The sequence below is a fragment of the Nyctereutes procyonoides genome, unplaced genomic scaffold, assembly GCF_905146905.1.
Source record: "Nyctereutes procyonoides isolate TBG_1078 unplaced genomic scaffold, NYPRO_anot_genome, whole genome shotgun sequence".
Classification (NCBI taxonomy): Eukaryota; Metazoa; Chordata; class Mammalia; order Carnivora; family Canidae; genus Nyctereutes; species Nyctereutes procyonoides.
The window spans coordinates 26,365,284-26,390,152 of NW_026575035.1; the positions used below are offsets into that span (position 1 = coordinate 26,365,284).

Sequence of the window (24,869 nt, forward strand, 5' to 3'; positions counted from 1 at the left end):
ATATTAGCATTGATTGTAAAAAAAAAAAAGTTGTGATAAATCTCAGTTGTCTTAAGATTGTTTTCCTGAGACACAAAGATAAGCAAAGATGAAATCCAAAACTGTGTAGGTTTTGTACCAAATAGAAGACATTGGGTAATCACTGGCTCCAAAAAGAATGTAGTGGGAAGGAAGTCAGATTCAATACCTGTGTCAGTTGGGGCAAATATCAAAAATTATATATAAAAACACAAGCAACAAAAGCAAAAGTCAACAAAAGGTACTGTATCAAAAGTTTCTTTACAGCAAAAGAATAATTAACAAATGAAAAGGCAACCTAGTGAATGGGAGAAAATTTTTGCAAATCATATATTGAATAAAGGGTTGATAATCAAAATATAGAGAGAACTCAGATAACAATAACAACAAAAAATCTAATTTTAAAAAGGAACCGAGTAACTAAATAAACATCTTTACAAAGAAGACATCCAAAGGGCCAATAAGTACATGAAAAGATGTTCACCGTCAGTAATTATGAGGGAAATGCAAATGAACATCACAATATCACCTCATACCTGTTAAAATGACTTACAAGAAATAACAAGGGTTGGCAAGGATGTGTAGAAAAGGGAACCCTTGTGAACTGTTGGTAGGAATTTAAGTTGGTGAAATAACAGTGGAAAACAGTATGATGTTTTCTCAAAAACTTAAAAATAGATCTACTATGTAATCTAGCAATTCTATTTTTGGATATATATCCAAAGGGAATGAAAATAGGATTTCAAAGAGATATATGCACTTCTATGTTTACAGAAGCATTATTCACAATAGCCAAGATATGGGAAGAACTATCTATCTATCTATCTATCTATCTATCTATCTATCTATCTATCTATCTATATAAAATGGAAATATTATACTATCAATAAATGGATGAATGGATAAAGATATATATATATGTGTATATACATGTATATATATACATGAAATATTATTCAGTCATGGAAAGGTAGGACATCCTGCTACTTGCAACAACATTGATGGAACCTGAGCACATTATGCTAAGTATGATAAGTCAGACAGAGGAAGACAAATACTGTATGATCTCAATTTTATGTGGAATCTGAAAAAGCCAAACAAATAAATACAGAGAGTTGATGGAGTCACCAGGGGTTGTGTGAAGGAAAAATAAAACATGTTAATGGTACCTATAATGCAGTGAGTAGTAAATAAGTCCTAGACATCTAATGCACAGTTTAGTGAATAAAAATAATAATATTGTATTCTAATCAACAATTCTTGCTAAGAAACCAGTACTTCATCATCCCTATCTCTAAAGAGAAGTGATAATTTTGTAACATGATAGAGTTCTTAATCATTGCTATAGGGCAATTATATTACATTATATAAATTTATCAAAATAACATGTTCAACACCTTACATTTACACAATGGTTTATGTCAAACATATTTCAAAAAAGAAAGACACTGCAGAAGAAAAAAATATATTTTCAGAATAAAAAAAATGAGGTTAAGATACTAAAAAAATGAGACAAGAGACAAATATAAATAGCTAAATTTACATGGAATGGGTATTCTTGATCGTGTAGAGGAGTAACAAAAATCGAGGAAATAATGACTGAAATTTTTCAAAATTGACCAAAATTGTCCAAGATCAAGAATCCCAAGCACACAACATTTAAAGAAAATTATATTCCAAGGCACACCACAAACAAATTGCTTAACACTAGCCACAGAAAGGTAATATTACACATAACAGAAACAAAGATAAGTATGATAGCATATATAAGAAATAATGCAAATGATAAGATAGTTGGAACAACATACTTAAAGAAAGTAATACATCTTTTAATGTAAACATTTACAACTAATGACAATTCTTTCAAAATAAAGGTGAACTAAAGACTTAATAAAATATATAAAAGCTAAAAAAATTATTACCATGGATTTCCAACAAGATAAATTAAAGGAAGTCCTTCACATAGAAGGAAAATTATACCAAATAGAAATTTGGATCTCCACAAAAGATTGAAGAGCACCAGATGATGACCATGTGGGTAAATATGGACATTTTGTATAGGACATTTTGGGTCTTAATATGTTAAACTCTTCAAAAGAAAAATAACTATTGATATCAAAATTGATAACATATTTTGAGATTTATAACAAATGTGAAGCAAAATATATGACAATAGTAGCATAAAGCCCAGGAGGAAAGAAATGGAAATATATTCTTGTACGGTTCTTGCAGTATATATGATTTGGTACAGTATATTTTAAGGTTTGATTATGATAAATTAAAGATGTATACTATCAACCCAAAAGCAATTTCTAAAACTAAAATAATCACAAGGTTAAATAAGCCACTAATTGGCATCATAATAAACATGCAATAATAAAAATGAAAAAGGGATAAATAGTATAAAAAGATGGAAAAAGGAAAAATAGAAGAGAAATAGCAATATTATAAATGAAATCTCAATCATGTCAATAATTGCATTAAATGTAAATTTTATGAATATTTAAGCTCCCCACTCTGTGTAAGCCTCATGAAAGCAGAGACTAGTCTTTTTCTAGCTTCCGTGACACATGGCATACAGAACATTATAGCTTTTTCCCAATTCTCTTTTTAAAGCTTTGAACATATTAATTTTCATAATGAACTTTAAGTGGGAGATTATTTTGTGGCAGTTTAAAAATATATTTGACCTTGGAAACCTTTCTCTAACATGTATCCTCCTCTTTGTTATTATTCATGGTAAATTCTGGTATATTTGAGTGCTATTCGTGTTCCTTAGAGCACAGTTAAAGAAACATTAGCTTAATTAATTATTTCTTAATCAAAACAACATTATCATGTCACATTTTTAGAAATATATTAAACATGAAAATATATTTCATGCTTCATAGTTATTCATAGTTTTTATAATACTGAGGAAAATATAACATTTACATTCTTAATTTATAAATGGTCTCATTATCATTTTTAAATATTTATAGAAAATAGCATTTCATTAATATTAAGTTATGCAATTTTATATATCTGTTGGGTTTCTCTATAAACAAATTTGTGATAATTAGCACCTGAGCTAGTCATTAAAAGTCAAAAACTAATATAATCAAAGGAAATGTTAATGTTAGCTATCCTTGGAATACTAAGCAGTGTACCTCCTCACATTTTTTTTCTTTTTCTTTTTTTTTTTTAAGATTGATTTATTTATTCATGAGAGACATAGAGATAGAGGGGCAGAGACACAGGCAGAGGGAGAAGCAGACTCCATGCAGGGAGCCTGATGCGGGACTCGATCTCCGGTCTCCAGGATCAGGCCCTGGGCTGGAGGCAGATGCGCAATCCCTGAGCCACCCGGGCGTCCCTCACATTTTTTTCCTACCATGGTTTTCCCATAAATGTTCCACTAGGAGAGGTTATGAATAGATTGGCCTAAATTTGAAGATTAATAAAAATAAATGTCATTTTAATTGAATTTTTAAATGTGTTATGCATTATGATTAGTGTATTATACATATTTCTTAAAATATTGAAGTGTTTTCTGTATCAGCCCCACCCTACTTAAAAGATAATAAAACTCAAAGAGAATTTAAGAAATTTGCCCAACATCACTTATAGGCTTGTAAGTGTTTAAGTCTCAGTAAGAACCTTATCAGCTACTCCTGGAGACTGTATCCTTAACCTTTTCTCAAAACTGACGTGCATATGAATCACTGATTATTTCTGAGCTAGAGCCTGAGATTCCATGTTTCTAATGAGTCCCAAGTGATGATGATGCTATTAATCCAAGAACCATACTTTGAATAACAACATTCTCTTCTAGATTTCCTCTATTCAAAAATGGCAATTATTATATTTGTGAGTCCATGGAGTATCTTAACTAATTCATTTTAGGTCTTAAAATAATATTAAAGAGGAAAATGAAATTATCTAAAGCAAAACCATTTACTATTTTTCCTTTAAGCGGATGCTCATATTTTCTCAGACATAGTTTCTGTGTTTTTGTTCTGTATTTGTACTCTTATTGTTTAGAGACCTTTCAAGATTGCACTTATCACCAAGATAATTGTGTAACTTGGGTACCACACTGCTGTATGTGGCAGCACATTCCAAATTTCCTTCGGGAAAATTCCTTCTTACCTTCTCTGGTTCTGACAGGGCTTCCAATGATCACATCTCATTAGCTGTTTAGTTATTTATTCATGGATGTGCTTGTGATTCGTACAGAGAGAATAAAACTATTTTTGATAAGGGATCACCCATCATTAATGACATAATCCTGGGTAAGTCTGTAGCCATTTCCTACTTCTAGACTTCCCAGCCCCTGCTTCGAGGAAGCGTTTATGTAACAGGGAAAGTGAGACTAACAAAGAAAAAAAGGTAAAAATTGGAGGGTTTAAGGGTTTAAGGTAAGGGGAAATACAGATTAAGAGAGTTAGCTGATATCCTTCAAATGTCTGGATTCTCTGAAGAGGCCATATTCCTAGATTATAGGGACCAAAGAATTATTTTGTCTGCTTAATTAAGAATTATTTGATGTTCCACTGTGTGCAACTTTAAAGTACACTAGAATCATTATGTCCATTTTTGTGTTCGTTTTATTGTTTACCGGCTTTTTTAGACATGAGAAAGTTGCTTTACTACAAATAGCCAGTATTCTTAATAGCTTTGAGGATTAAAAGACATGACACATACACAAAATGAGTGTCGGTAGACAATACACGTATTTATAAAACCATATCATGCAATTCAAAAGAAAAGCCTGTTTAGTATTAACATTAGTAGAAGAAATATGTGAAAAATGAAGATAAGACAAATACTGCTTCCTCCCCCCCTTAATGTGCCCTACTTTATCCTTTCTTCAGTCGCACTTATCATCTTCTACATACTATATAATTTATTTATTTACCTATTACTTTATATATGTCACGTAGGATAAAAATTCCACAGGGGCAGGGAAATTTCTCCATGTTGTCTACTAATGCATCAAGGTACTTACAACAGTACTCAATAGGTTCTAAGAGACTGAGAACAAGTGCTCAATAAATACTTGTTGATTAAATTCATAAATTTAAAAAGTTTTGTCCTGCTATTAAGGGATTGCAAAGAAATGTTCATGGCTTTCACTTGGCGCTGATAGAAGAAATAGAAAATATGCCCTTGGGAATTTATAATCAAAATCCAGGCTTTACATGAGTTTGGAGGCTGAATTTAAACTATCTGTGTTTCTGGAAACCTCAGCAGAATTTATTTAAAGTAGGTTCAGGTCTATAGTGCCAAGGGTACCTAGCAGAAAGAAATGCTAATTTTTTCCTAAGGAAATGAACTGCAGCTCAGGACTCAAGGGTTCCAAATATTCCCCCAAAATAGGAGCTCAAATTAAGTAAAGCAAAACAAAATTTAAAATAACAATAATAAGATATCATTAAAGTCAGAAAAAATGCTAGACATCAGAATCACAGATGCAAAACCTTTGAGTCATGGAAATTTCACACTGAGAAATCAAAAGAAATGCTAAAAAGGAGAGAGAGGGAAAATTAGAGAGAAACCTAGACAGAAGTTCCCTAAATAAGGTAGAGATAAAGCCGAATATATTACCAATCATAAGTAATGTTAGGGATTAGCTATTCATTGAAAAATTATATATTGGCAAATTAGCTTTTTTAAAAAATAGCATAACCCACTTGTAAAGCAGAAAATAAAATGCAGACTATAATAAACCAGGCTAATAGAAGCTAAATAAAGTTGTATAACCATATTAATTTGAAAAGAAAATGAACTTAAAAAAATAAAAATAAAAAATAAAAAGAAAATAAACTTTAAAGATAAAATAGCTTTACTAAAGATAAAGGTGGCTGCTACATAAGAACCAAAGAATCAATTAATGAAAACGACATAATTTGCAACTTATATCCAGTGAATACCAACGTTTTAAAATATGTAATTTGCACTCTACCAGACCTAGAATGAGTTATTGACAAATCTATGATAATACAGAGGGATTTTTTTCACTATTTCCCAATTACTGATAATACATAAATGTTTATGAGATAGTTCACTAGAAAAATGAGTTAAAAAGTATTCAAAGGAGGATATGGAGAAAGGGGAACCCTCTTACACTGTTGGTGCAAATGCAAACTGGTACAGCCACTTTGGAAAACAGTTCCTCAAAAAGTTAAAAGTAGAGCTACCCTATGACCCAGCAATTGAATTACTAAGTATTTACCCAAAGGATACAAAAACACTGATTTGAAGGATTACATGCAGCCTGATGTTTATAGCAGTATTATCAACAATAGAAAAATTACAGAAAAGGCCCAAATGTCCATTAACTAATGAATGGATAAAAAGAAGTGGTACACACAAACACACACGCGCACACATGCACACGCGCGCGCACACATACACAATGGCATATTACTCAACCATCAAAAGAATGAAATCTTGCCATTTGCAATGGTATGAATGGAACTAGATGGTATTATGGTAAGTGAAATAAGTCAAAGAAAGACAAATGCCATATGATTTCACTCATATGTAGAATTTAAGAAAACAAAACAAATGAACATACGGGAACAGACTCAAGAACAGAGAATAAACTGATGTTTACTGGAGGGGAGGTGGGCAGGGGATAGACTAAATGAGTGAAGGGTATTAAGGAGGGCAGTTGTGATGAGCACCAGATGTTGCATATTAAGTGATGAATCACCAAATTCTATACCAGAAACTCATACTGCACTGTATAGAAAACATCTGGAATTTAAATAAAAACTTGGAAAAAAAAAACAAAGTTAGAAGCCTAAAAAAATGTTCAAAGGAAAAAAAATTGCAATAGCAACAAACTGTAAGCAACACAAATATCTGTTACCAAAAGAAAGAATAATTTACTGTGATGTACTTATATATTGACATTTTGGGTATTTATCCAGGAGAAATAAAAACATATACCTAAATGTTCATAACAGCTTTAGTTAAGATAGTCAAAAACAGGAAACAAGCCAAATGTCTATTAACAAATAAATGGTCAAATAGATATGGAACATCAATACCATGGGATACTATGCAGCAATGAGAAAACAAAATACTGATACATGTAACAACCGGCAGAATCTCAAGGGGATATTGCTAATGAAAAAGGCCAATCTCAAAAGTTTCAATGATATTTAATTCCATTTACATCGCATTCTTGCAAGAGCAAAATATAAATATGGAAACAGGTTAGTGATTGCCTGCAGTAAGGAGAGGGGTGGAGGTGGCTCTATCAATGGGTAGCACAAGGAACCCTCGTTATGAAACTGTTAGGTGTGTTCGCTGTTCAGTATGTGTGTGGTGGTGGGTGCACAGATCTACACATACAGTATTTACTGGGACTAATCACACATACACGCATGCGCACACTAAAATAAGTGCAGGTAAAAATGACAAAATTTGAATATACTGGTAAATTGCAACAATGCTGATTTCCTGGTTGTGTTATTTATGTTATTATAAATATGCAGTATGTTACCATTTTGGAGAACTTGGTGAAGAATATATGAGACCTATATTATTTTTTTCCACTGTAGATGAATCTATAATTATCTCAAAAAAATAAAATGGAATCATTGCACAGAGTACATTTCTTTAAACTTAAATTTCTACATTTGTCTGTATGTGTATATGTGTATATCTGTATGTGCAGTTTGCCTCTGAGTAAGTGTAATTTCAACATTCACCTTTTGAATGTTTTAAATTAGTTGTGGTTAGGATCTCAGTAAGACTGTAAGGTATGTACAAGGCATTCAGCAACTATTACTTAGGCTGTAACTCTCCTACTCTTTACATACTTTCATCTTTTCTACCACTCTTTGAGTCTTTGTTATGAAATAAGGCCCTTTTTATTCCACATGAAGTAGGAAATAGGTAAAAGGTATGTGCATAAAATATGAAAAAAATGGGGAAAGGAAGAAACATTTTGAATGAGTAATAAATACTAATAAATTATCTAAGCAAATTGAAAACACAACTGATTTTGGAACACTGGCAATTCCAGACTTTCACTGAAACAAAGTTGGTATAGTGTAGATCAACATCTTGAAGATTTTTATATCAACCATTGTCGGAATCTTATATTTAGAAATAATCCAAGAATACTATTAATTGTGTAAACATAATACCTGATATTAAGTTTATTTGAATGACCTTATGGCTCCAGTAATAGCTGATTGGCTATGACTTCAGTATTTTGTCTTATAACAATAGAACTGTGTTTTTCTGACTTCACAGTGTTTGGCTTTTAAAATCTTATCAATATTCTATCAATTCCAAAGGCAACAAACTAAATAATCATCAATATGCACTACTTTTTTGCAATTTGTAACATGACTTCTTGTTTCTCACAATGAATTATATAATGGTTTAGAATTTAGGAGAATATCACAGTGCTTAATTCAATATATATTGAATCATCATTTTGTAAAATTACTACATTTACCAATATGAAATCAGTGTGCCTTAAAAAAAAGTTTTACAGTTGTATTTCCTTCCAGTTTACATTTTCTGTTAATCTTTTCTTCTTTCTGTTTAGTCAATATTATCAGTTGAAATGTGTCCATCCCAAATCCATATAAAGTCATGGGGCATCCACTGAAGTCCTAACTCTTAACACCTTGCATGTGACTATATATGGAGAGAGGCTCATTAAAGAAGTATGAAGTTGAAATAAGATCATTAGAATAGGACCTAATTGAAAATACTGGTGTTACCATTTCTACCACCATCTGGTTTAGTCATCCAACATGAAGAAGTGAAGATGAAATTCCAGCAATAAGAAATGAACAAAAGATTGGAGCTGAAGACCTTAAGTGCTTGCTTTTTCCCCATTGATCAGATAAATAGAGCTATCTGCATTATCTTTGCAGCATGGGGTTTTTATTATTTTTACCTAAAGACGTCTCTTTTTGGTAATGATAAATGTGTGTGTGTGTTTTTTTAAAGCCTGATTTTTCTCAATACACCTTTAAAAGTTTTTAAATTGTTTCATATCTGGTCAAGTTGAGATTTTTAAGAACCTCATTTTTAATTTGTAATAAAAGTTTACAACTTGATTTTTTCAAAAAAGTCAACAAACAGCAAGCACCCATTAATAAAGGTCTTAATAATAATAATAATAATAATTATAATAATAATAAAGAAAATGGTGTCCTTATAATAAGAAGATATTAGACCCACAGGACACAGACACATACCCAGAAAGGCAAGATCATGTGAAGACTCAGGAAGAAATTAAACACCTAAAAGTCTTCAGAAGAAACCAATCCTGCTGACACCTTGATCTAAGACTTCTAGACCCCAAATTGTAAGAAAATGAATTTTTATTAAGTCTCCTACTCTGTGGTACTTTGGTTATGTCAGCCTTAGCAGGCTAATGCAGTCAGTGACATAGGAAATACACATGTGGGAAGCTTATGAATGAACAGCCTTAGTTTCGCATTCAGTGTCATCTCATGGTGGGAAGGGGGCTAACAACTGAATATTTTGAAGTGACTGAACAGATCATTGGCATTTGAAAAGATGGACTAGTAGAGTTAAGCTGTCAGATGAGTTTGACAGATAAAACTTTTGATTCACGTAGTTTGAGTGTAGAAAGGTGGAATGGTGGAAGCTGTGTTCCAAATAAAGGTGAACTTCCAGAATTTGTAGTCAAAGATCAGAAAAATAAAGCTATACAATAAGTTGTATATTACTAACTTAGTGTCTGTGATGGCTTCCAGTGAGCCCCAACTACTGATATGCAAGCCCCTTTGAATTCTCTCCTCCTTGAGTATAGGCTAGACCTCATGAGTCAGTTTTAATGAATAGACTATAGCAAAGTGAGAGGATGTCACTTTTAAGATTGAGTTTGCAAAAAGGCTGTGGCTTCAGTGTTATGTACTGCGTATCGCTCTCTTGCTTATTCTCACTGATGGAAGCTACCTTTCACATCACAAGGTGTGCTATAAAGAGATCCATGAGTCAAAGAACTGAGGGAGGCCTCTGGCCAACTGGCCAAGTATGGACAAACCTAGTCATCAACCATATGAATGAGCTTTGAAGTGAATCTCTCTCAGTAAGACTTCTAAGGATACAGCTACTCTGGGCAGGAATGTACATAACATCATGCCCATGCATGGAATAAGATATCCCTGTTGTATAAAAGTAGTGTAAAAGGTCGTTTTGCACATGAGTTTTTTGAGCAAGTACTGGAGTATATGGGTCATCTTGCCCATCTAAATTTGCCTTCCTCTAGTGTGGATGCCTTCTCATTAATAATATAAAATGCAAATATCTTTATACTCTGTGCTAGTTCCAAGTGGTCCATTCATATATTTCTCTTAATTTTTCTTGTCACCAATTTTCTAATCTGTTGCTTTCCAACCCATTAACCTCTACCTATATTTATCAATATATAACCAACTGCAAGCCATCTCTCCTTATCAAGGTCAGTAAATACTGACCATATTGGTATGATTTTCTTTCTCCATATTGTTTGGGGTCACCACTGGGTATAGATATAATTCAGTGACCATCCTTTTGTGGCCAATGTCATTGCATGATGTGAATTCATCCCTTAATCAGTCTCATGTGTTTTCCTCCTCTATTAAGTAGAATTCTCCATAAGCTATAAGCATGAATTGAAGGAAAGTGGATGGAGAATTAAAAACAGATGCCATTATATGCCATCATGAGAAGTCTGATTCACCTGCTCTTATAGGATACTTTACTTTTTAGGACTGTTCAGGACCAGTCTCTACCTGGACCTGGGGAGACTGGAGAAGTACTCAGCTACTAGAAATAGAGCATACTGGGATCTTTATAAGGGAACTACCTAATAGAATTATAGTATTCCATTGAGGGACACAGCCAAATGGACCAAATCAGCAGTTGAAGTACCTGGGATAGAAGACATTTTAACCTCTTTCCTTCTATACTTCATACCCTATATCCTAGTATAATCCCATGGGATAAATCCAACAGGAAGCCAGAAAGCAGTTGAAACTGATAATGAAGTCTATAAAGGTCAGCCTCCTATGGCACAGAGCCACATGGTGAATAGAGAGCAAATCCAAAGGAATAAGCAAAAATATCCAGAACACTTAGCATGGTATAATTTTTCATACATTCATTTTCAGCAGTTTTTGGTCCTTAAATCTTTGGGTATGTTTCTTTTCATCAGAATATGGATTGGTTTTGTTTGATTTCAATTAATTTGTTGATTTGCTAGTTTTAAAAAATCTAGTTCTATTACCTCTATATTTTAAAAGTATATTTAATATGTTTTCAGCCATATAAGATGAACTATTTTATCATTTTGTCCTGTATTTGAATGCATACAACAGGAAACTGTTTAGAATGGCTTAATCAAATGGGGCATTGGCTTTTCCTATGTAATAAGACTGTCAAGGATAGACATTCTAAGGCAAGTATAGTTGCCTGAGTAGGTCATGAAGGGAATGATCCTTGGGATTCCTCATTCACCTTTCTTCATGTGACTCATCCTCACAGATGCAAAATATCTGCTTTATCTGCAGGTATCATTTCATTAGGCAACCAGAAAATGGTGACTGAGTTAGAAATGGAAGACAAGAAGTAATTGCCAATGGAAGACTATGTATATTTTTATGAAACAACATATCCAGAAACTATTTCTCACTTACCTTTTACAGCACCGGACCTATCATCACAAGTTGGTAAAAAAAAAATGTCAGTAAGCATTTCATACTGTGTACATTGCCCCTGGGGGATTAAAAAACATACAGATTCTCTTGTGGATTTTGAGTTAACACATAGCAGTATTAACTACATGTGATACTTGGATATTTTCCCTTTTTTATATTTTGAACTCTCTATATAACATGTGCCTCTTTTGCTTTTGTTTTTGTTTTTTCTCTTCTTTTCTGTCTTCTGGTAGATTGTTTGCATTCCTTTATTCTCATTTTCCTGTACAAGTGTGAAAACTCAGAATTCAATTTCTGTTTTTTTAAAACTACTCCTAAATGTCTAACATGCATACTTTATTTGAGAGGTCCTTAAATAATCATTATCTCTATTTTTCTTATGAATTATATTTCAAATATTTTCACTCTGGTAACCTGAAATTTGAAGTATAGCTTTTCAAATTTTTTTTGTAAGGATCTTTCACTTTAGTGGCTCACAGGAAGAACTCTGTGGGCACAAGCTTGTTGGCTTGGTCAAAGTAGGAGTGCTTTCAACTTCTATAGTGACTAGAGATTGGACTAAGGAAAATTTCCCATGCAGGAGATTTGAATTTCTCACTGGTGTCAAAGGACTAGTTGCATGTGCATGGCTTTCTTATCAGCCTGTCCATATATAGGCCAGGGAGGAAAGAAGTCAATAGTCAAACACCAAAAATGGAGGTAGACCCTTTATCACTAATATTTACATTCTAGTGATTTATTTCTTATTCATTCCTGAATAACAATCAACTGATTATGGCTTACTAAAGAGAAAGTTATTTTTCTTGAATATTTTAGATAGCATTCCAATATTTTGTAGTTTGTATTATTACTATTGAGAATTCTGCAGCTTTTAAGGTACTCGCTGTTGTTGTTTTTTCCAGTTACTTTTAATCATTCTTTTTATATTTGGTGTTGTGTATGTAATTTGACAATACTGTGTCAATGAAAAGATTACTTTTATTCATTTATGGGCTCAGAATGCATTCTCCAACAATTCTGATCATTTCTAAGCTTGTATCACATTGACTATCCTACTCTGTATTCTGTCCTTTCCATCCTTCAGGAATCAAATAAAATATATGCTATACCTTATTAGTTTTTAATAACATAATTTATAATAAAATCATAATTCTTTAGTTTTTAATAAATTCATCTAGTATAAATTCTTTCCCAGAACTAAAAAATGTCAGAAAGTAAAAATTAAATTTTTGAGTCAAAATTACCAAATAATCCTGGACCAAGACTAGAAGAGTAAATTGTAAATCTCAGAAACCCAGAGAAAATACATTATTATGATCAAATTTATAGTGGAAAATAGACATTAAATTTCATGTCCTCCCTAATCAGGGAAATTCAATCTTTGTATCTTGTATTTAAATAGCATGAATCTCATCATACTGGGTATTAAAAGATTTGTTTTTAGTAAAGATGTTTAAGTGTCATCACATATTCTTGAAAGGTCACTGAAGTTGGAGCAGTGCTGTGAGGATGAGTCTCTGACTTGTGAACTTAAGGCATATTTTATGAAAATCTGTGACTCCCACGCATTTCTTCAGGTTCAGAGAGTTCAGTGAGAATGTGGTCAACTAAAAACAGTGGTGCACAACCAATTCTATGTCTCATCATACCTGGGGTATATTGCCCAGTCTTACTGTTATTAATGACTCACCAGTATTGGATATGACTTAGAGGAATAGAATGAGGGAATAAAAAGAAAAGATAAGAGGAAGGTTATCATAGCAGTAGGGGGCAAGTGGAGAAACAAAGGTAATATGGAGGCATCTCACTGTCACTAAAGAGTAACCCATCCTTTACTCATACTTTCTCTGCCACATCACAATCACTGACCAAGAGGTGACATGCTCTGGGAATTTTCTTTTTGAATTTGCCTTTTAATAAATATATTAAAAGGATGCTCTTCATTTGGCAATAGCATTCAGAGCATAGAGCAAATGATTATGCCAGATAAACATCTCAACTAAATAAATTCAATATCCAACATCCAGGAATTAACTGAATATATACCTGGAAATAAAATAATCAACATTTATTTCCTAGGTCCAATGGACCCTTTTTAATTCTTTATACCTTATTTTACTAATTTTATATGAGTAAGAATAGAGAAATAATGAAGAGCAACTTATTAGAAATTGTAATAAAAATTTAACTATAGCAAACTCAAAATATATTTCCCTGGTTTGCAATTTGTATGTAACCAAAATGGGCAATGTCTTCTGAATGTAAATAACTCTCATCAATTGTCACATATGAATCTGGAATATATCCATCTTGTAAATACTAGTATGAGATTCCAAATATGTCAATTCCACCTTATCACTGCTAGTGATTCTTCTTGAAACTGCACAATCAAAATACAATACCTAAATAACTTTTGAAACCTGTGATGACTAATAATAATCTTGAAAAGAAGTTTGCCATCTTTTTTTTGCTATATTACTACCTTCCAGTTTTTAAATTATAAACATCATTTAGAATGACTTATCCCATAACTTTTTAATACCTACATCATTTATTTCCTTCCAATTACCTTTATTTATTCCCTTATCTTTATCATTTGTCCATTTCCAAAGAATGTCAAGTAAATTTTAGCACATAAACATAATGAAGAATACAGGATTTCTCTGACATACATTTCTAACAAACCTGAGCCAGGATCTTGTCAGAAAATATTTCATAATGAAGTTCTTCTTTTTGAATAAATTGATATGAACATCATATTTCCTTTCTTATTTCAATATACATTGTCTATTTATAAATTCATGAGTTTGAGAAATTCGTGTAGGATTCTGTCGTCTGAAAATGTATCTGATATTTCATTTATGTAATCAAATTTATCATCCTCATTGTAGTCTCAAGTGCTATTTGCTTTCAACTTCCATTTTTTTCTGATAAATGTGACCTGTCTTTCTCTGCCCTTTTCTTTCTCTTTAGCATTTTTTTCTAAGATTCTATTTGTTTATTCATGAGGGACACAGAAAGAGAGGCAGAGACCTAGGCAGAGGAGAAGCAGTCACCCTGCAGGGAGCCTGATGTAGGACTCTATTCCGGGACCCCATGATCATGACCTGAGCAAAGACAGACATACAACCACTAAACCACCCAGGCTTCCCTCTGTTTGCCATTATTGGTGAAGCATGAAAAATTCAATCTCAGTTTTGTTCAATAAAAGTTAAAAATAGTCTATAAAGATGGTGTCTCTTGTCTTTTATTCATTTTTAAAAATGCAAAACTCTGGGAAATGCAATAACAAAACTGAACTATAATGCAATTGTTATAGTTTATTGTACTTTTGAATCATCTTTTAAACCAAGAATAGACAAATTTTTGCTGTAAAGGGTCAAATGGTAAATATTTTAGCTTTCTGAGCTATACAGTCTATGTAATCTTGTCTCAGCTCTGCCTTTGTAGTATAAAAGCAGATATAGACAATACATATGCTTGGAGGTGACCCCATAAATCTTTATTTATAAAATGAGGAGACAGGCTGGATTCGGCCCATAGCTGCAGTATGCCACACCTATTTAAAGATTCCATGATTCTTCTGTTTCCCTGTTCTTCCAGTATATTTTACGCTAGTTGGGAATAATTTCTATGCAGCAACAAATATCTAACATGATTAGGAGGCAAAATAGCAAAAATAGGAATACAGTGAATAGGCTATAGAAAAATAAGATCACTAAGATTCCTTATTTTGAGATTTATAAAATGGCCCAATGATTCAACATAAGAATTGCAAAACTGAATTATCATATTGGAAATTAGTAAATTTTATTTTTAGTATTTGAATAATATACTGTAAGAACAAAATGATAAAAAAACAATTCTTACAATAGCTTTTAATAGTACAAAAAAAATCTCCTACACTAAAAGAATAGTGGCTCATGGTAGACTGAATATCTTTTTACATAGAAAAAAATGAAGGTCTTGAATTGAGGTAAAAACATACTTATCATCTTCTTCTTCCACATTGTTACCTGATAACAAGTATCAGTGACAGTTAACCATAACAGTTGAAAAGGATTACCCAGAGGTGAATATCAATAGGAGCATGATGATCCAACAATTAAGTTTTGCATAAACAGCCATGAGAAAAAAGGAACTTTTATAAACCTAGGATACATTATGAGAAAAAGGCTTTAGATTAGTAAATCTAAGAATTGTGAGAGTACTCAAAAGTTCTAGTTTTGGTAGTGATCTCCACTTCCCATAAAAAAGAATATACATTCTCTCTCAAGAAAGCATGGCCAGTTTAAGTTGTCAGGGCATGTACCAACTAAGACCGAGCACATTTAAGCATATGAGCAAAATCTAGCATACAAGGAAGTAAGCCAAAATGGAAGAGGGTCAGCAGAAATGAAAAATAGTAATGTCATCCCAGCAACTTTAGATTATTGAGTACTTTAGATGGCATGTTTATCATATATCAATTCTTGAACAACACTGATTTAAATGCATGAGTCTACTTACAGGGGGATTTCTTTTTTCAATAAATTCAGTACAATGCTGTAAATGTATTTTCTCTTCCTTATGATTTTCTTAATAACACTTTTTTTATCTAGCTTACTTTACTGTAGTAATACAGTAAATAATATACAAAATATGTGTTAATTAGCTGTTCATGTTATCAGTGAGGCTTTCAGTCAACAGTAGGCTATTATTAGCTAAGTTTGGGGGGAGTCAAAAGTTACAGATAGAATTTAGACTGCTGGGGGGGTTGGTGGCCCTCAAACCCCTGTTGTTCAAGGGTTGACTATATAAAAATATAAAATGCTTATAAAATAAAAAGCATCACAAAGGCACAGAAATCGTTAATAGAACATCAAAATGATCAGTAAGATTTGAAAAAGATCTCTATACATGTCTTTATATGTATATATATCCTTTAATCTTTGTATATTATCTATATAATCTGATCTTTATAAATATATATTTTATAATTTGTAAATTTATATATATATACCTCTATATCTATCTATCTATCTATCTATCTATCTATCTATCTATCATCTATCCACCTCTATATCTATATCTATCTATATATACCTCTAATCTAAATAACCAAAACTAGTTAATTTTTCATCCTAAATTCTTCTCTCTCAAAATGCATCTCTTTTTCTCCATTGTACATCATACCTGCTCCTAGGTGGCCATCATCTCTTATCTGGGCTTCTGTAATATCTTCCAAACTGACCTCCTTATATCAGATCTTATTTTTTCACTCTCATTCACTATAACTAGAGGAATTTTATTTTTAAATGCATATTTATCTATGTCATGCACTTCTTTATATAACAATTGCCTACCACCACCTACTAGGTTTTGCCTCCCCACCACAATGTTCTTCTGTTATCTGTTCTCCCTCTTTCTCCAGGTAAATCTACTCTTTCTTCCTATGTCAGCTTATCATCATGTCCTCATGGAAGAATCCTATACTTTCCTCAAAGGGATTTTCGCCACTCACTATAAAATTAAATTATTTTTTAAAGATTTATTTGTTTATTCATGAGAGACACAGACTGAGAGAGAGAGAGAGAGAGAGGCAGAAATATAGGCAGAGGGAGAAGCAGGCTCCCTGCAGGGAGCCCAATGTGGGACTGGATCCCAGATCCCAGTCAGGATCATGGCCTGAGCCGAAGGCAGATGCTCAACCACTGAGCCACCCAGACGTCTCTATAATATAAAATTATAGCACTTTGTATTCCTACTTGATAGTACTTTCTTTTTTCTTTCTTTCTTTGTTCTTTCTTTCTTTCTTTCTTTCTTTCTTTCTTTCTTTCTTTCTTTCTTCTTCTTTCTTTTCTTTCAGATTTATTTACTTATTTGAGATAGAGACTGTAAGCTTGGAGAGGAGCAGAGGGAAAGGAACAAGCAGAATCTGCACTCGAGCCTGGAACCAGATACAGGGCTTGACTCCAGGCTCCTGAGATCATGACCTGAGATGATACTGAGTCAGACTCTTAATCAACTGAGCGCCTGGGTGGCTCACTTAGTACATTTAATTCCCATGCATCTGGCTATAAGAGGGAAAAAAACATTAATTCAATCTTGAAGAATTTATACTAAGAAAATTATCTCAACTTTCCTTAAGGTGACTTTGACCCTGTCTATTTGTACTCAGCTATCACACAGCTCCCAGCCACTCCTACAGTTATAATTGTATGTCATGTATTTAAGTTCATTATAACCTCTCTCTTGCCTATAAATCTGATTTCATAGCTGCTTTTTAAAAAAAGATTTTATTTTTTAGGAGTTTCAGATTTATAATAAAATTGGGATACAGGTACTGAAGTTTCCCAAATATCCCCTGTCTCTATTCATCCATAGCCTCCCCCCATGATCAATATCACATACCAGAGTGGTACATTTTTACCAAGGATGAACCTGCACTGACACATCATAATCACTCAAAATCCATACCCAAGTACTAATGTACTTGGCATTGTACATTTTACAGGGTGGACAAATTTGAAATGATGTGTGTCCATCATGATACTATCATACAGGATGTTTCCTCTTCCCTAAAATCCTCTGTGCTGTGCTGATATATCTCTCTCCACTGCCATGCTCCTTGTAACCACTAATTTCTTTTATTGGTCTCCATAGTTTTGCCTTTTCCAGAGTGCTATGTTGTAAGAATCACACAATATGTAGTCCTTTCAGATTGGCTTCTTTCACTTGATCATGTGCACTTAAGGTCCCTCCATGCCTTTTTGTGGTGTGATAGCTCATTTCTTTTTCATTTGGAATGATAACAGCTTTTTTTAGCTGCCTGAAATATCACTATTCCCTTTCTCTCCACCTTCTTTCTCCTTGTAACCTAATGAACACCTAATCTACTCATTCTTCAGTACTTATGACTTGTATTTTTCTTTATTTTATTATTATTATTATTTTTAAATTTTTATTTATTTATGATAGTCACATAGAATGAGAGAGAGAGAGAGAGAGGCAGAGACACAGGCAGAGGGAGAAGCAGGCTCCATGCACCGGGAGCCCGACGTAGGATTCGATCCCGGATCTCCAGGATCGCGCCCTGGGCCAAAGGCAGGCGCCAAACCGCTGCGCCACCCAGGGATCCCGTATTTTTCTTTATTTTAAATGATCTATCTGCTTTTCTAAACTGTAAATTCCACGGGGGGACTAATGGTGTCTACCCCTCCACCATAGCACTTCAGTGCTTATCACAGAGCTAGATAAACAATAACAACTTAGTAAATATGTAAAAACAAAGGTTTCAAAAGTATAGCATGCTTCATTTTTTTTTGTAATTACAAAATATGGAGATAAGTGTCCAGTACATAAATGTTGGTACATATATTTAGAATACTATGATATTATTGAAAATAGTCACTGTATAATGGGCCTCAAATGATAGTAAAATGGTATAATAATGCTAATTAGTGTGAAACCTACAATGTATAAAAGTTATTAGAAATCACATGAAAGCACTACATTTAAACTTTGCAAGAAGATTGGGAAAGTTTGCATGATTTTAAACATTGATAATTTCTTAAATATGTATATGCTACTTGCTTAAGATCAGTAAATAAAGCAAAAATTGTGGATAATAAAGAGCCTTCTAGTGAATTTCTGGTTTAGACTGTTTAAAGTAAAGAAAAATTGTCTTTGTTTTTTGTACACAGTATCAAAACATTTGTTAATTGAATAAAAATATTATTCAAAATGCAAATACGTACATTGATAGGACATTTGGTTTTAGTGGCAAGTATTTAATTCAGTAACTTTTTCTCCTTCAAATGATCATGCTGACACCATAAATATAACCTAAGTGGATTTTTTTCTTGGAATATATATACTTGTATTCAATACTTACCTATGTAATAGTATGTCATAGTGAGAATCTTTTTACCTTGTAGACTGTAGAAATAATGGCAGATATGATTTGATTATAATATATAAATATATGTGAACCTATGCACATGCAAATATATATGGACACTAATATGCACATATACATAGAAATGCAAGTAATGTGTATTTGATGTATTTTAATACATTCTCTGACATCAGGATAACATGACAGTCAGGGCATACTTCCACCTTAAATTCTTAAAAATGATGTGTGTATTTGAAGAAAATTAATCTCTAAGAGTAATAATACTGGGTAAAAAAAAGAGTGCTATCAAAAGAAAAGATTTAAATTTTTTGTTATGGTTTAATACAAAAAATATTGCATCGTCTGAGAAAAATCACATGCAAAGGCTCCTATAATCAAAGAAATGCTGCAAAGCTTGAAGTAGTTCTAGGGTGAGGAATAGTTCTAGGATGAGGTATATAGAAGGTGGCAATCTCAGAATAAGTGGGTCTGGGTCAGTATAAGGATGATTAACTGAGGAAATATACTTTTTCACAGCATTTCTTACTTCTGCTGTACAGAACTGACAGCAACAGAAGCATTTATCCAGTATGTAAGGTATTGAAAAGAAATCTTGGTCATTCAGTGAAAGCAGAGCCCCCCGCCCCCACCCGGCCCCTGCCATCCCAGATAACTTGTAAGTACCCAGAAGGAGAAAAGAGCCCCATGCCCAAAATAAATAAGGCATATATTGACATTCTGTTGTTAGGTCTCTAGAATAATTGCTTTTGTAGAACAGGTAAACATAAATTTTAAACAGAAAGGCGAGATGGTAAATAGACATTGCTAAATACTAGCCACACACACACACAAAAAAAAAAAATCACAAAATTAGGTGAACTTTTCCAGCACATAAGGTTATCAAGAGCAAACAGAATATATATTTAAATTAAATATAACCTGTGAACATTTGAGAGGCTAGTATATTTATTATCATAAAATAATAATACCTGGAATTCTGCCTCTGGTTAAGATGTAGACCACAGCCCCAAATCTGTCCTGATGACAACTAGATAAAATGAGTAACTTTAAAACATCATTATATATATATATATATATATATATTTTTTTTTTTTTTGAACACTTCAGATATCTGGGGGAATCAAAAGATTCTTAAAAAACTTAATTTCATAGAGTGAAATGTTCTTTTAGCTGAGCAGAAATCAACTTTCTTCCCTAAGGCATGTGTTGAGTATAAAAATGAGCAAAGGAAAGCACTAGGCTTGTCATAGACAAAGTGATTCTTCATGGAGGAGGAAAAAACAATTGAGACCTTAAGGACCACGTAAACTTTTGGGATTGGGGTTTCTGATAAGTCCCAAGCATTCAGGTGCTAAATGATTCAAAGGATTTTCACTAAGTAGTGGTCAGTGCAAGAAATGAGCGTCTTGGAGGCAAAAGTAGAGAGCGAAAGTCCACGTTCTTTCGGTGCCTAAGGAAAAATCTAGCATAGAGGGCAAGCCTGCAATTAATGTAGGATAGGTCTTCCATCCCTGAACACAGCCTAGCCCTAAGCCAGATAATTTAATCAAAAATGATCATCCCCTCATCTTACTGATTCTGATAAGCAACATTATTACTATGCCACAATGACCAGTATACTGTCAGGAGAAGAGAAAAAGAAATAAAGCAGCCAATACAAGCAAAGTGACATAGATATTTAAAAAGCAGAAAAAAAATAAGGGCATGCTACATTTAACAGAAAAACAGAAAGAATAACAGCTGGCTATTTATATAAAGCCATGAAAGCCAGAAGACAATGAAATGCACATGAACTAGATTTACCCTGACACTTTAACAAACAAACAAACAAACAAACAATTAAAATAACTAACTGAAGAAACCTGCTGAGTTGAGGAAAGGGAGCTGAGATTCTGAGTGTACCAAAGCAGTGTTAATTTAGAGGACATATTAACAAAGAGGATAAAGATGCACAGAGTGAGAAATTGAGAAATCTATTAGCCTTGAGTATTCAGCAAAGCATCAATCAGGGTGCGTGTGTTCTGGAGGAAAGTTCTGGAAGCCACAGCATCACAAGAGAGGATCAGAGGCAGCGGTACCTTGAGGCCATATAGCCGGGCAATGACTCTCACCACGGGAACACTCATGATTCCTGGGTATTGAGTGGGAGCCCACAGAAGGATCTTGCTTTAGGAAAAAGTTAGAGCTAAACCAAATTGAGTTCTAGTCTCACCTAAAAAATCTTAAAATCAAGATGTAAAAGAATCAACCCATCTCTCTGCCCAAAGTCTCTATGGCCTTGTCACTTTCAGGGCCAGTAGCCTAACCAGAGAGAGAGATTAAAAAAAAAAAAAAAAAAGAAAAAGAAAAAGAAAAGAAAGAAAAAGAAAAAGAAAGAGGAGGGGCATCTGGGTGGCTCAGTCAGTTAAGTGCCTGCCTTTGGCTCGGGTCCTGATCCCAGAGTCCTGGGATGGAGCCCCACTTCAGGCTCCTTGCTTATCAGGGAGTCTACTTCTCACTCCCGCTCCCCACTCCCGCTCTCTCTCTCATACTCTCTCTCTCAGATAAATAAAAAATAAAATCTTTAAAAAGTATAAATAAAAAGAAGGCAAAAGAGGAGGAGAAGGAGGAAGAGTATAAAAGAAAGGAAAAAATACTTTAAATATATATATAATCAAGAAAATTAGAATAAAATAAATAGAATAGAATACAAAGGAAATGTGAAAGAGAGTGAGACTCCTTATTGGACACCAGTGAGGGGGACGCCTGGGTGGCTCAGTGGTTGAGCATCTGTCTTCAGCCCAGGACGTGATCCCAGAGTCCCAGCATCGAGTCCCACATCGGGCTCCTTGCATGGAGCCTGCTTCTCCCTCTGCCTGTGTCTCTGCCTCTGTGTGTGTGTGTGTGTGTCTGTCTCATGAATAAACAAAAGCTTTAAAAAAACTAAAAAATAAATAAACACCAGTGAGGGAAGCTATCTGGCCAGGTCCACTGTGGAGTGGCTAGTGAGCCAGCAGCAACCGCACCTGGCCTCACTCTCAATCTACGAGCTGCCCATGCCAGGTGACGGGGGTGACCGCCTGCTTGACCCACTCAGGACTTGCACAGTGGCACTAAAATTTTTTGTTTCCCCCTTCCACTGGCTGCTGTAATCTTAAACTGCCAAGAGCCCTAACGCCTGTATATACAGAGCAATCCATGTGCTGCAGGACCCTGTGAACAACAGTTGGCAGCCTCCTGAGGGGCAGCTGAAAATTGCAAACTCTCAAGAGAGTCCTATTAGTTCATTGGTTTTGAGAGCCTCTTGACTGTGGTGCTGCTGTCCTGCCAAGCTGTCCCTGAACCCTCTGCAGTCCTGTCTTTCTGGGCTACAGCTTCTTTTAGCTTCACTCTGTGTCAACTATGGATGCAGCCTGGGCCACAGTTCTGAGAAGAACCCCCTTTGACCTGTGGAATCATTACAGGACATCCTCCAGTGGGGCTTGGCGTGGCAGGGGCAGGAGAGACGAATGTTACAGCCCCTAGCTGCCCCTGTATGAGAATGATAGGCTCCCTGAAGGCAGGGAGGTCTTGCTGGATGAAAAGTTTAGTCCTGTGGTACTTCTGCTGTCCATCCACATTTGTGTGACATGATCACTGTGCTCCCTGGGTTATAATTCTATTAACTTCTAGCAGCCTGTTGACGCTGGTTGTGCCTTGGACACCACAAAATCTGATGTGATAGAGGGAAAGCCACCTTGTATCATGCATTCTCCCTCTTTGAGAAAATCTGATATGTGAAATAGCTTCATCCAGAATGCGGACACATCTCTAGGAAACAAGGCAGTTTACAATACTTTTTCTGCTTTTGGGAACACTTTCTTTTAAGGTAGTATGTGATGAGAACAGCTCTAAGGGTTATGTGTTTGTCCACTTGGAGACCCAAGAGGATGCTGACAAGGTCTTTGGAAGAAAAATGGCATGTTCCTCAATGACTTTGCAGTGTTTGTGAGCAGATTCAAGTCTCTAAAGAGTGGGAAGCTGAGCTTGGAGGCCAACCCAAGGAATTCACCAATGTTAATACCAAAAACTTTAAGGAAGAGGTGAATGATGAGAATCTGAAAGCAATTCAGGCAATTTTGCAAGACCCTAAGTGTCAAGGTGATGAGAAATCCCAGTGGGTAATCCAAATGTTTTGACTTTATGAACTACAAAAAGCATGAGGATGCCAATAGAGGCCCAGAAGAGGTGAATGGAAAAGAAATCATTGGAGAAGTCATATTTATAGGCCTTTCACAGAAACAAGTGAATGATGGGTTGAGATAAAGTAGAAATATGAACAGTAGAAAGGAGAGGTCATTACTATCAAGAGGTGAATTTCTACAGAAAGAACTTGCATAATACCAATGATGATGAGAAGTTAAGGGAAGAGTTTTCTTCTTTCAGATCACTACCTGTGCTAAAGTATGGGATGCTAGAGGATGGGAAAAGTAGAGGGTTTGGCTTCATGAGTTTCTCCTCTCCCAAAGAGGCAATCAAAGTAGTCACTGAAATGAACAGAGGCATGGTGACTCTAAGCTACTGTATGTTGCATAGGCTCCTAGTTAGGAAGAGGAAAAAAGCTCACCTGATCAATAAGTATATGCAGTGAATGGCCAATGCCATCTTAGATCAGTTCCAGCCTGCAACTGGGAGCTACTTTGTGCCAGCAGTTCCACAGGCTCAGGGAAGACTTTCACATTATACACCTTACCAGTTAGCACAGATGAGGCCTAATCTATGTTGGCAGCAAGGTGGGACCTCAAGGCTTCCAAGGAATACCACACGCTATAGGCCAGTCTGGGCCTTGTCCAACTCTTCACCATCTGGCTCCAACTGGTAATACTCCACCCTCTCATGGCCTTAACTACTTGCCAATCAGAGTGAGTGTTCCCACAGCCAAAGTACAGAATTTAGCACCTCATGTTGCTGTTGCTTCTACTACCTTACAGATATGTTCCCAGTGTCTATAGCTCTCATCCTGTCATACCGCCTCTGCAGACACCCCAGCCTACATTCCATGTAAAGGTGCTAGAGCTCCTGACAACTTCCATGCTGAACACCTTCCAGGAATAAAAGCACAAGAGGGGAGAATAGTTGTTTCATTCATCCAAACAATGCATTCAAACTGGCTGGAAAGACCATGGGACTGGTAAGTCTGAGCTACTATACACATACACTGGTAAGTCTGAGCTACTATACACAAGACCATGGGACTGGTAAGTCTGAGCTACTATACACATTTCTACTGAAACCTTATAATCTAA

General features: G+C 34.5%; 1 pseudogene; it reads left to right on the plus strand.

Moving 5' to 3' along the window:
* LOC129505258 (polyadenylate-binding protein 4-like) overlaps nucleotides 1-24,575 on the plus strand; it is a 39,116-nt pseudogene extending 14,541 nt beyond the window's left edge.
* Nucleotides 24,576-24,869: the final 294 nt, after the last annotated feature.